A 12,441-nucleotide genomic window follows, 5' to 3' on the forward strand; every position below is an offset into this window, starting at 1 on the left:
GTGTAGCTTCATTAGAGACCTCAGTAAAATCAGTGGTAATAGCAGAAATAAAGGTCAAGTTTGCAAGCTTAGCATCCCTTTTAGGCTGATAGTAAAGATACTCCTGAAGAATAAGAGTAACACACTTATCATGTGCTATTGTGGAAAACCAAAGAGGGGGATTACTAGACAATAAAATCAAGGAGTCATTAAGTTTAATCCATCCCAAATTTTCCATTAAAGGGTAAGACAGGGGCATCCATTGACCTCTTGTCCAAGAAGTATCATTAGATGACAAAGGCGGGTCAGCATCCCACCGAAATAACATTAAAAATAGGGAGACTTAGAACATGACTCCAGTAAACATGCTCTTGGGCTGATCCCACTTGGCAAAGGACAAGAATTACCAGCCACCCCAACATCTACGTCTGTCTTACTTTCTCAGAAGTTTTCCCAATTACTGCCAGATACATAAGAAACTGATTCCCTGCAGTTACAGAGGCTTCTATGGCGGCAAGCCTGATAGTTGCCTGTTGATCCATATTCTTTAGCTGTCCCCAGGTAATGTCAGGTGCCTTCTGAGTCATCATCATCATTGTTGGTTGATTCTCCAACGACAGGTCCTGTTCTCAAGAAGAGGGCCCCATAGTCCCCCTTTTTTTGTTTATTAAGACATACTTTAAGAGTTTGATGACCAGTTGAGTTATAGAGAATCCCAGTCTTGCACTGTATGTTGATGTTATTGCCAAAGTTGTAATGCATAGCCAAAGTGAGCACTAAGATAGCAGGGGCCATGATCAGTTTTAGAGTTTGTGGAAGGCCTAGAGTCATAATAGATTCAAACAAATGAGCCATTGCACCTTTAGTTTTTTTCTCCGGCCTAGGGGGTAGCATGTGTTAGGCCTATATAAGTGTCCACAGTAACGTGGAGAGGTTTAAAATGTCCAAAGGGTGTATACTGAGTAACATCAGTTTGCCAGGTAGCATTAGGCACCAGACCTCGTGGGTTGCCACCAAGCCCTAAGGAAAAAGGGGGCAGAGAATGCCGTTGGCAATCAGGATAAGTTTTAATAATCATGTGAGCTTGAGCAAGTGTTAAGTGAAACTGTAGTTTAAGACTGCATGCATTCTGATGAAAAAAACCAGCATGATCAGCTTGAACTCACAAAAAAGCAAGAGAGTTTGCAAACCACATCTGTGTTTGTACCAGAGCATTAGCTCGAGCATTAGCTGATAACGGACCAGGTAGGCCAGGATAAGAGTGAATATATGTGATGTAAAGAAGGTGATGATCGAAGTCCCTCCACTCCTGTTGGTATTTCTTGTCAAGTGGAGACAAGAGACTGAGAAAAGAAATAAGACACAAAGTATAGAGAAAGAACAGTGGGCCCAGGGGACTGGCACATTCAGCATGCAAGGACCTGCACCGGCACCAGTCTCTGAGTTCCCTCAGTATTTATTGATTACTATTTTCACTATCTCGGCACGGGGAGTGTGGCAGGAGAACAGGGTGAACAGGGTGATGGTGGGGATAAGGTCAGCAGGAAAACATGTGAGTAAAGGAATCTGCGTCATAAATAAGTTCAAGGGAAGGTACTGTGCCCGGATGTGCAGGTAGGCTAGATTTACGTTTCTCCTTACCCAAACATCTCAGTTAGTAAAGAGCAACAGAGCAGTATTGCTGCCAGCATGTCTCGTCTCCAGCCACAGGACGGTTTTCTCCTATCTCAGAATAGAACGAATAGTCGCCTTTACACCGAGACGTTCCATTCCCAGGGACACGCGGGAAACAGAGGCCTTCCTCTTAATCTCAACCGCAAAGAGGCCTTCCTCTTTTACTAACCCTCCTCAGCACAGACCCTTTATGGGTGTCGAGCTAGGGGACGGTAAGGTCTTTCCATTCCCATGAGGCCATATCTCAGGCTGTCTCAGTGGGGGGAAGCCTTGGGCAATACCCAGGCTTTCTTGGGCAGAGGTCCCTGAGGCTTTCCACAGCGCCTCGTGTCCCTGGTTAACAGAGAATGGAGAATGGCGATGACTTTTACCCAGCATACTGTCTGCAAACACATTGTTAACAAGGCACATCCTGCACAGCCCTGAATCCCTTAAACCTTGATTCAATACAGCACACGTTTCTGTGAGCACAGGGTTGGGGCTAAAGTTACAGGTTAATGGCATCTCAAAGCATAACAGTTTTTCTTTGTACAGCTCAAAATGGAGTTTCTTTTGTCTTCCTTTTCTACGTAGACACAGTAACAGTCTGATCTATCTTTCTTTTTCCCACAATGATGGGCACAGAGGAGCTCTTACACTGCAAGAAATGAAGGTAGTAGGGGTTCATTAGTAATGCCCTTCACATGTGCAAGATCTAAATGAGTAATACTATACACCGCATAAGTGGAATCACTAACTATATTTATGTCTTGGGAAGGAAAAGTTTGTAAGGCCAATATCAGGGCACCTAACTCTGCCTGTTGCGTAGTTTTAAAATGTTCCTGGATTTTGTGCTGCCATTTCTGTGTGGCATCTTGCCACACTATAGCTGCTCTTCCAGTTTTTCCTAAACCATCTGTTAAGACAGTAGTGGCATGAAGCAAGGGCTCAGAAACAACAATAGATACAAATTTAACAGGCACAGTTTGTAAGAAGTTCAGGAGCTTAGAGGCTGGTAAATGGAAGCTGATATTACCAATAAAGCCAGCTACGGTGACTTGCCAGTCAAGATCACAAGCTAGAAGAGTATGAAATTGTTTTTTGCTTAGAGGTAGGAAAACAGTAGCAGGGTTATTTTTGCCATATGCCTGGTTAGGCCACAATTATAATATGTGGCTCCGGTCATCACTGCAGCAAAAGTTTGAGTCAGATGAGTTGTAGTGCCTATATTTTGGTATACTTTAATAAACACACTGATTTCAGTGGCAGTGGCTTAGACTGGAGTTATTGCTGTCTGACAATCCTATGTGCATTTTCAAAAGCCAATTGTAACATAAGAAGTTTGGTAGCTTTAGGATGGGGTACCTGTTTTTCAATGGCTGCTTGCAATCGGTTGATAAATTTAATGTATGTTTCTGTGGCACCCCGTTTAACTGTTAAAAAGGAACCCTGGGATCGTCTTATGGTTTTTTTTTTTTTGTTTTTTTTTTTGTTTTTTTTTTTTTTTTTTTAATGTTTGTATTGCTAGCTGTGAGCATTGAGGAAATAGATGGCCATCTGCTTGAGCCTGAGCCTGGGCTGAAGCAAAAGGCCCTGTTCCCGATAGTACCTCAAGTTGTATTGGGATATTATTATCCAGATTTTGCAAGGACTGCTGCATGGCTAACTCACTGTACTCGCTCCCCCACACGGTATATTCTGCAGCTGAAACCAAAACTTTCACCCAAGTTTTCCAATCATGTGGAGTCATCTTATAGCCATTTCCCAGAGCCTCAATCATCCCCTGCGTAAAGGATGAATGTACACTGTTTTCACGGATACTTTCCTTTAACTTTTTTTTATTTTTTGAGACGGAGTCTCGCTCCTCCCAGCCTGGAGTGCAGTGGCCGGATCTCAGCTCACTGCAAGCTCCGCCTCCCGGGTTCACGCCATTCTCCGGCCTCAGCCTCCCGAGTATCTGGGACTACAGGCGCCCGCCACCTCGCCCGGCTAGTTTTTTGTATTTTTTAGTAGAGACGGGGTTTCACCGTGTTAGCCAGGATGGTCTCGATCTCCTGACCTCGTGATCCGCCCGTCTCGGCCTCCAAAAGTGCTGGGATTACAGGCTTGAGCCACCGCGCCCGGCCACCTTTAACTCTTTAAAGACAGTAAAAGGCAAACTGTCATGCCGTCTCCTTTTGTTTTGAACAATAACAGGGAACGCGCCAAAAAGCGCCTGAGTCTGCCGTCCTAAGTCCCTCTTGGAGGCACCCCTCTACTGAGGAAGTTTGACGAGTAGTCGGCGTTGAGGACACGGCCACCCGACCACATAGGTATTCACTGACTGGAGGTCTTATCCAAGAACCATCTCTTGGGCAGCCTCCAGTCTCCTCAAGGGGGATGGGAGGCACCATTGCCTGAACGGGGCCAATGAATGCAGGTCCCTTTAAGGGTGGAGGAAAGGAGGGCAATGGCTTTTCTATAGGTGGAGGAAAAGGCTCCCGTCCGTGCTCATCACTAGAAAAAAATATCCTCCTTGTGCCCTACGGAAGGGAATGAAGTAGAGAGAGGATCCACCCTGCCCTCGGCCGCCTCCCGCTATTCTGATTCCTGTTCTTCCTTCTCCTTTAAACCTCCTGAATTCCCTTCAGGCAGAGAAGATGGGCAGTCTGACCCACCGCAATCTGGCAGATAAAGAGGATACAACATCCAGTGTACCAGGTGGTCCAGGTGGTCAAAATAGTAACCTTAGTAAAATGACCTTGCTCATATCCTCTTTTCAGGCAGTGACCTACCTGCTCCCATAACTCTCTAAGGTTCCTTGATCAGGAAACCAAGGGCATTCCTGCCGAATTAAAATCACAGGCGTGTGTAGAGCTCCAGGCTCTACAGTGCACTGGTTAGCCTTAAGTAGCTGTTGCACTGTTTTTAAAAAAATGCTTTCTGTTCTTTGGTCATTTCTTGACCCATGATAACCCAACCCCTGATATTTCACGCGTGGGTCCCATCCTCCTGATGGGAGTCAGGACTGTCCCTTACCGGGATTCCCCGAAAACGGATGAGTTTTCCTCCTTCACGCGTAACTTCAAGGCGATCACGTCGGGGTCAGCACTTTCAGAGCTTATAGCTTGCAGTGAACGCCAAGAATGGGTTCTTAGACAATTTCAGCTGAACGGGGCTGGGGGCGGGGTGGGGGCAGCTCTTCTGAGAGAGTCTGCCCCAGGATCCCTCCGCCAAGTGTTTATTGAAAGGGCTTGTTAAAACACAAACATCCACTAGACGGCTTTTTGAGGTGGGCTCATGAGACACCTGTGGCCTTGTAAGAGCACTCAAACTGCATTCTTGGGAGGCCGTTTTCAGCGTTCCTTATTACACACTTCACTCCTTGTCCTGTTTTTAAGGCCAAGGAGTTACATTCTCATGCACAAATAACATGCACACAGTGCCTCGTATTTTTCCATGTCCCGACCTCAAATGCCATGTACATAAGCTTGACTGTGTTGCCATGCACCCCAACACTTTAGGTGTGGCTGGCCTGGGCAAACACTTTGGGAAAAAACACCCATTACCCAGGTGTCAGGAGACGAGCTTACCAGGAAACAACAGAGTGGTGAATCTGCCAGATTTTACAATGAAATCGAAAACAGTCATCCTTCTTGTTGGCATGGGTGGGTGAGGAGTTTAGCAGTTCAGTGTAGGGGTCTGAGATGGAAGCCAGGGTTTGAATTCTGGCTCCTCTGGTTACTGTGAGGCATGGGAGCAAGAGGGTCACCCCTCTGCCTCAGTTTCCTTACCTGTGAAATGGGGATAATACCACTGGTACCAATCTCACAGGGTTTAGTGTAAACTAGACTGAAAGAACACACACCAACTTGATAAAATCCATCCCTTACAACGTGACTTGTTATAACATGATGCGGCTGAGATGTTTTGTTAAATATAACATATCTAAGTCAGTGACTTACAATGGACCGTGGATGTGCATTGCTTCCCAGTGCTCTGACAGCTACTGTGCACGTTTGGGAGAGCGCCAGCTTGCAGATTGTGCAGCAGATTCTCTGTGGCTCTGCAAGCGCTCTTGGCTGATAAGGGCTCAGCCTCACTGTTCTGTGTTCAAAATACGTGTGTCTTTCGGGAAGCCTCTGTGCCATTTATTTTGTGGTAGGTCTGACCTATATTGGTTGACAAAGTGGGCAAGGGACAGCGTTGGTCCCAATGCAGAGAAACAGACGGAAAAGGACACAGAGGCTCTTGAGCAAGGTTTTCAGTGACTGGAGGCACCTCCAAGGAGGTGGTTGAGAAAACACAGGATAAAAATCTGCTGGCATTAGATGGGTGCCATCTAATGGATAGGATAAAGGGGTGGGGGAAGCCATTTGACGTTTTTCAGGGATTACTAGCATGGCTCCCTTCAGCCTAGGAGGTGTGACCAACACGTGAAGGTCAGAGTAGATCTCCGGAGGGATTATGCTGTGACTTCCCAAATAGCACCGTCTCCATTGGGTCTCGCATTTCCAGGATCTGACACTAACCTGATTATTAGTAGACACGAAAACTACTCAGAACAAAGTTGGCAAACTTTTTCTGTCAAGAATCAGATAGAAATATTTAGGGCTTTGGGGAACCATATAACTTTGGTTGCAACCACGTGACTCTTCCACTGTAGTGCAAAGCAGACATAGGCAATACATACCCAAACGGGTGTGACTGTGTTCCAATAAAACTTTATTTATGCCTGGGTGCAGTGGCTCATGCCTGTAATCCCAGCACTTTGGCAGGCTGAGGTGGGCAGATTGCTTGAGCTCAGGAGTTTGAGACCAGCTTGGGCAACATGGTGAAACCTCGTCCCTACCAAAAAAAAAAAAAAAAATACAAAAAAAAATAGCCAGGTGTGGTGGCACATGCATGTCCCAGCTACTTGTGAGGCTGAGGTGGGAGGATCTCTTGAGCCCCAGAGGTCAAGGTTGCAGTGAGCTGAGACTGTGCCCCTGAACTCCAGCTTGAGTGACAGAGCGAGACTTTGTCTCAAACAAAACAAAACAAAAACTTATTTAAGAAACAGATGGTGAGCCAGGTCTGAACTGCAGGCTGTAGTTTGCCAACCCCATTCTTAGAACACTGCCTGGCACATAGTAAACTCTCAGTAAATTTTAGCTATTGCTTCAACTGTGTGTCTCAACCTCCAGAACTATGAGGCGTAAATTTGTGTTCTTTATAAATTGCCCAGTCTCAGGTGTTCTGTTATAGCAGCACAAAATGGACGTATTTGGAAAGACTATATAGCTTCTAAGGACATTGCTAAAGATTGCCTAGCCTAGTTGTTTATTTTGATTATTTGCTGTGAATTTGGGCAAAATGTGAAATGGCACTGAGCTACTCTATGTTTCCATAAAATAAAGATACTGAAGGCTGTTCACTATGCCTCAGTTTATTGCGAGGGTCAAAAATGGATGAGAAAGTCCTTGGAAATTGGTGAGGTGCTGTGGATGTGTCGGGGCTCACTTCTGGGTGAGGGTTTCAAGATGACGTTGCTAATGATCCTACCTCATCGCTCACCTCTCTGGAAAGTTCTTTTTTTTTTTTTTTTGAGACAGAGTCTCGCTCTGTCACCCAGGCTGGAGTGCAATGGTACAATCTTGGCTCACTATAACCACCACCTCCCAGGTTCAAGCAATTCTCCTATCTTAGCCTCCCAAGTAGCTGGGACTATAGGCATCACCAACACATCCAGCTAATTTTTGTATTTTCAGTAGAGACAGGATTTGGCCATGTTGGGCAGGCTGGTCTTGAACTCTTGACCTCAGGTGATCCACCCACCTTGGCCTCCAAAAGTGCTGGGATTACAGGTGTAAGCCACCACACCTGGACCTCTCTGTAACTTTCTAAATCAATTCACAGTGATAGAGCCCCACACTGTTTCTGTACTGGTGCCAGGTTAATAAGAGCTTATCATAAACATTTTTTGAGGACTTACTCCTTTCTAGGCACTTCAAATAAGTTATTTCTTATACTCACAATGGTCCTTTGATAATTCCTGTAAGTTTGTTTTACAGATGTGATCACCTCAGTTCAGGGCAGTGAAAGGACTTGCTCAAGGTGACATGGCCATGAAATGGCTGGGCTGGGATTCAAATCCAAGTTTGGCCATCCCCAAAGTCTGCACCTGTGCTGCCTATTGCCACCTCCAGTGCCAGACACAACTGTTATCTCCCCATTGTTCCAGCCATTACATTCTAGGTGCCTTCAAGTTTGGCATGGCCACGTGACTTGTTTTGGTTAAACCAATGGGAGTGGAAGTAAACGCATAGCTTCTGGGTGGAGCATTTAGGTGTCAGCGTGTGACTCTGCAGGACTCTTTTTCCCTTTGTCACAGTGACTATCAGTGTTATAGGCAGAGGCTGCCTTATTCATCTGGGTCCCTGCATGAGCAGAGCCCCCAGGAGACAGAACAGAAGGAAGAAATAAACCTTTGTTGTGTTAAGCCACTGGGCTGTTTGTTATAGCAGCATAGCTTTGTTTCTCCTGATTGTTATATTTTCCAGGAATGAACACATACAGGAGTGAAACACAAAGTTCATGCCCTCAAAGGACTTAGAGTTTAGTAGGCGGAGCAAGAAAAGTTTGCAATTCAGTCCGACAAACAATTGTTGAGTGTTTACTATGAGCACCAAGTTCCGGGGCTGGGAATGCAAGAATGAATTAAGGCTAGATGTCCTGCTCTCAGAGACTAGCAAGGGAGAGGAGGCTTGGTGCGGGGAGGGAGAAGCGCTCCTGATTGTGGAACTCAGGGATATCATCAGGGAGAACGTGGACCCGAAACAAGGGTCCTCAGCCTGCTCCCCTGCTGTCCCCATCTCCCTTGCCCCACACTCCTTCTGTTTCCTTTTTCTCTCTTCTTCAATCTCTTCCTCCTCCCCCACCTTCTGTGGTTTGAATGTGTCCTCTCCAAAATTCATGTTGAAACTTAATCTCCATCATGATGGCATTAGGAGGTGGGGCCTTCTGGAAAATGGTTAAGTCATGAGGGCTCTGCCTTATGAATAGATTCATGCTTTATAAAAGGGAGAGAGGGAACTAGCTTAGGTCTTTTTGCCCTTATACCTTCCACCATGTGAAGACACAGCATTTGTCCCCCACGGAAGATGCCGCAACAAGGCGCCACCTAGGAAGTAAGTGAGCAATGGGGCTCTCACCAGACACAAAACCTGCTGGCACCTTGATCTTGGATGTCTCAGCCTCTGGAGCTGTGAGGCATACATTTCTGATCTTTATAAATTACCCAGTATTCTGTGATAGCAGCACAGAATGGACATATCTGAGGAGACGCTACAGTTTCTGAGGACATTGCTAAAGATCGCCTTGGCTGGGAGTCCATGAACACTGGACAAGAGAGACAGACGGCAGAACGATGAAGAATTTGGGGTGGGGGGGCCCACCCCGTCCACAGGTCTTTCCCTTCCTCAGATGTAATAATGAATATTTACAGCCCACTTCTCGCTCTAAGGGAGAGGCAGGCATGGATTATTAAGTGTGATTTAGAGATAAGAAAACAGAAGTTCAGAGAGGACGAGTATTTTCCTTCCAGTTGCACAGCACCTCAGTGGCAGAACTGGAATGGACCCAGACTCCCATCTCTCAGTAGGAAGAGCGCTGACGTTATGGAATTCCTATACTTTTGGGTTTGAGTCCTGGCTTTGTCAGATGAGGGAACAAATGTTTGAACTTCACTGCTGGAGTAATGGTTCTGAAAAGCTTGTTGTTCACAGATCAGCAAATGATAAACAAATTGGGACCAAACGAGTCTGCCAGTTTTCTACTTCCCCAAGTAAGTTCATGCAAAAAGTCATCCATGTTTTCACCATCATCTAGAAAAGATATTTAACACCAAAGAAGTAGAAAGGACATAATTTTAAGATACAGGCTGAGTGCGGTGGCTCATGCCTGTAATCCCAGGACTTCAGGAGGCCGAGGTGGGTGGATCATGAGGTCAAGAGATTGAGACCATCCTGGCCAACATGGTAAAACCCCATATCCACTAAAAATACAAAAATTAGCTGGGCGTGGTGGCACATGCCTGTAATCCCAGCTACTCAGGAGGCTGAGACAGGAGAATTGCTTGAACCCAGGAGGCAGAGGTGAGCCAAGATCGTGCCACTGCACTCCAGCCTGGGCGATAGAGCGAGACTCCATCTCAAAAAAAAAAGGAAAAAAAGAAAAAAAAGAAAAAGATACAAACACAAAACCTTAACATCTAAATGAAACAATTTTAACTTGGTGAGCCCCTCACCACTCTGCCCGTATAGCTGTCATTTCACTAGGGACAGGTGAACACTGCGTCTGAGACCCACAGTGGTGTGTGGGCAGGTTTGTGGACCTTCTGGGGTGGGGAAGGACCAGCCCCATGTGGTTCAGCTGGGCTCTTCCTGGGCTTTCAGATCAGACGGGGCCTGCACAGCCCCAGAAGGGAGCACATGTGTAATTAACAACATCTCTCCTGGGCAAGTGGTGAGAAATTTGAGAAAATGGAGAGCTTGTGATCCTCAGGAGAAAACACCTACAAAAATAACCTGCCTGTCAACAGGCAGGTTAAGTGAAATCATGAGCATGAAAGCGTCACATAGTTCCTGAGATTGCAAATTCCTCTCTCTTCCTAGCCCTCTGCAGCCACCACCAGCACCTCTGCACCCTGAGGCCAGGGACTAACCCATCCGCCACATTCCAGAGGCTACCTGGCCCATGCCCCGGCTCTGTGCTACCCAGGAGGACTCTCTTTTTCTTACTAACCCATCAGTCAGCATGCCCCAAAACACAAATGCATGTGTGTCAGGGACGGACAGGTGGAGGAGGGAAAGCCACCGTCCCCTGCCTCTAGGAATCTGCAAGGTACCCACCAGAGGACCAGCTGCCTGTAGCAGAGACACAGAAAATACGCAGACATCACCAAAACGCATGTCATCACCCAATGAAGGAGCAGTGGTAGTAACACCCCCTCCTAGGCACAGTCCTCTCACAGTTTATAAAGAGCCGTCACCTGTATGAGACCACAGAACCATCCAGTAGCCCTATAAGGTAAGTGTTATTCAGCCCATTTTGCAGACCAGTAAACCAAGGGCTAGAAATAGCAGTGTGGGAGGATGAGACAGGCTGTGGACCTTGAAGGCTGATGTATTTGTCAGAGATATTAAAGGGAGGTTTCAGCTGAGACCAGGTAATGAAGTGAGCTGTGCTGTAGACGGACCAGTGGGACGTGCAGAAAGCAGGTGGCTAAGAACCTGCTAGATGCCTTTTGCACCTCCCCCATGGGGCTGGGAGTGGGGATTGAGAGGGGCTTTTAGGAAAGAACTTACAGAATCATTTGAGCACTGTATATTGGGGAGGGGAATGCGTCCTTCTTCATCTTAAGACAAGGCAGAGAGTCTGGCTTTAAGGAGACTCCTGGGAGAGATTTCAATGTACAGCCTGCATAGTGGACCTGCCAGATTCCTGAGTTGAGGGAGGAATTTTTTGGGGGGTACACAGGAAGAGGGATCCCATGTGTGAGGGGCATCTCCATAGAACCCATGAAAACTCCTGCAGAGAAGTCAGCGTTTCCTCTGCCAGCCTCAGGGAGGTGACGCTAGCTTCCAACAGTATCAGGCAAGTACGCATTCCTACCCCGTTCCCCCCTTTCCCCATTATTCAGCCTTGGAGAGGGCAGAAACCACAGTTAGCTCCCGGGGAGGAGGAGGGAAATCCGGTGGGAAAAGGGAGAGGAAGCCCACCAGACACCCTTTCTCACCTGCCATGTGCCTGAGCTGAGAACAGAGGGGCCCCAAATCAGGTCGTGACATAACACAAGATTGAACACTTTAATTACTAGATTACAGCTCTTTGTCTTGTCTGAGTGCAGTCAGAAAAGCCACTGGACTGCCCCAATTTCAGCCTTCTATGGTTGCTGTGAGTTTTAAAAGAGTTAACACCCAAACTTGCGCCTAGCGCAGTGCCTGGTACACAGGAGGCATGCCATGCCTTTTAGCCTCTATTATTGTTAACAACCTTATGAGGTTGGTACTATTAGTATTCCCATTTGGCGGATGAGGAAATTGAGCTCAGGATATTCAGTGACAGGCTGCCCCAGAGTCCTAGGCTGAGCCGCCCTGAGCAGCCAGCACTTGTCTTGTAAGCATCTCTGTTTATCACCTTTATTCACGAGGAGCCAGAAGCAGCTTTGCTCTTGGACTGCAGCTGCTGCCTGGAATGCGGCATTACCGGCTGGAAGAGAAAGTGTCTTGTACAAAATTCACAGGAGCACATCTGGGTGCGGAGGACCTGCACATCTGCACGTCTGAGAAGAGGCAGTTTTGCTTAGTGGTTAAGCTATAGGCCTTGGGATTGGCTTGGTAAGAATCCACCCTACTATTCAATGAGCTTAACCAGCTGCATGACTTTGGGCAAATTGCCTAGCCTCTCTGGGCCTCAGTTTCCCCCTCTGCCAGATGGGTGGCTGTGAGGGTGGTGGGTGCTCCAGGCTCCTGAAGATGCTCCATCTACTTTGCCCATTGGTTGCTGTGGCCCCACCACTTTGTGGATCAGGCAGGAATTCACCCCTTCTGTCTAAGTCTGACCCCATGGCATCTATCTGGATGCCAGAGCCAGGAGGCTGGGCCGGAGTTCCTCCCATCTCAGCCCTTCCAGGACAGCCTAGACCTGCCCCACAGGCCTAGAAAGCATGCCAACAGATGCAAACACACGATGGTGGACACAGGCCTCCCCTCCCTTCCCACTCCCCAAGCTTGGCCCCTTGGCCGGGTTCTCCTCTATGCCACTGTGCTCTCCATCCTCACTAAGGGC

General features: G+C 47.2%; 1 long non-coding RNA gene across 19 annotated transcripts in view; it reads left to right on the top strand.

Annotated features, from left to right (window-relative positions):
- LOC144334199 (uncharacterized) overlaps nt 1-12,441 on the top strand; it is a 78,648-nt gene that overhangs the window by 42,985 nt on the left and 23,222 nt on the right. For 11 of the 19 annotated variants that reach the window (XR_013403773.1, XR_013403775.1, XR_013403770.1 and 8 more), the window contains 3 exons: nt 9,378-9,436; nt 10,266-10,680; nt 11,131-11,990. This is a non-coding gene — a long non-coding RNA (uncharacterized LOC144334199). Of the gene's footprint in view, nt 1-3,828; nt 3,945-9,377; nt 9,437-10,265; nt 10,681-11,130; nt 11,991-12,441 lie in introns of all 19 variants that reach the window. The other 8 variants (XR_013403776.1, XR_013403762.1, XR_013403768.1 and 5 more) reach the window with 6 other exon arrangements.

The sequence above is a fragment of the Macaca mulatta genome, chromosome 14 (assembly GCF_049350105.2).
Source record: "Macaca mulatta isolate MMU2019108-1 chromosome 14, T2T-MMU8v2.0, whole genome shotgun sequence".
Taxonomy (NCBI): Eukaryota; Metazoa; Chordata; class Mammalia; order Primates; family Cercopithecidae; genus Macaca; species Macaca mulatta.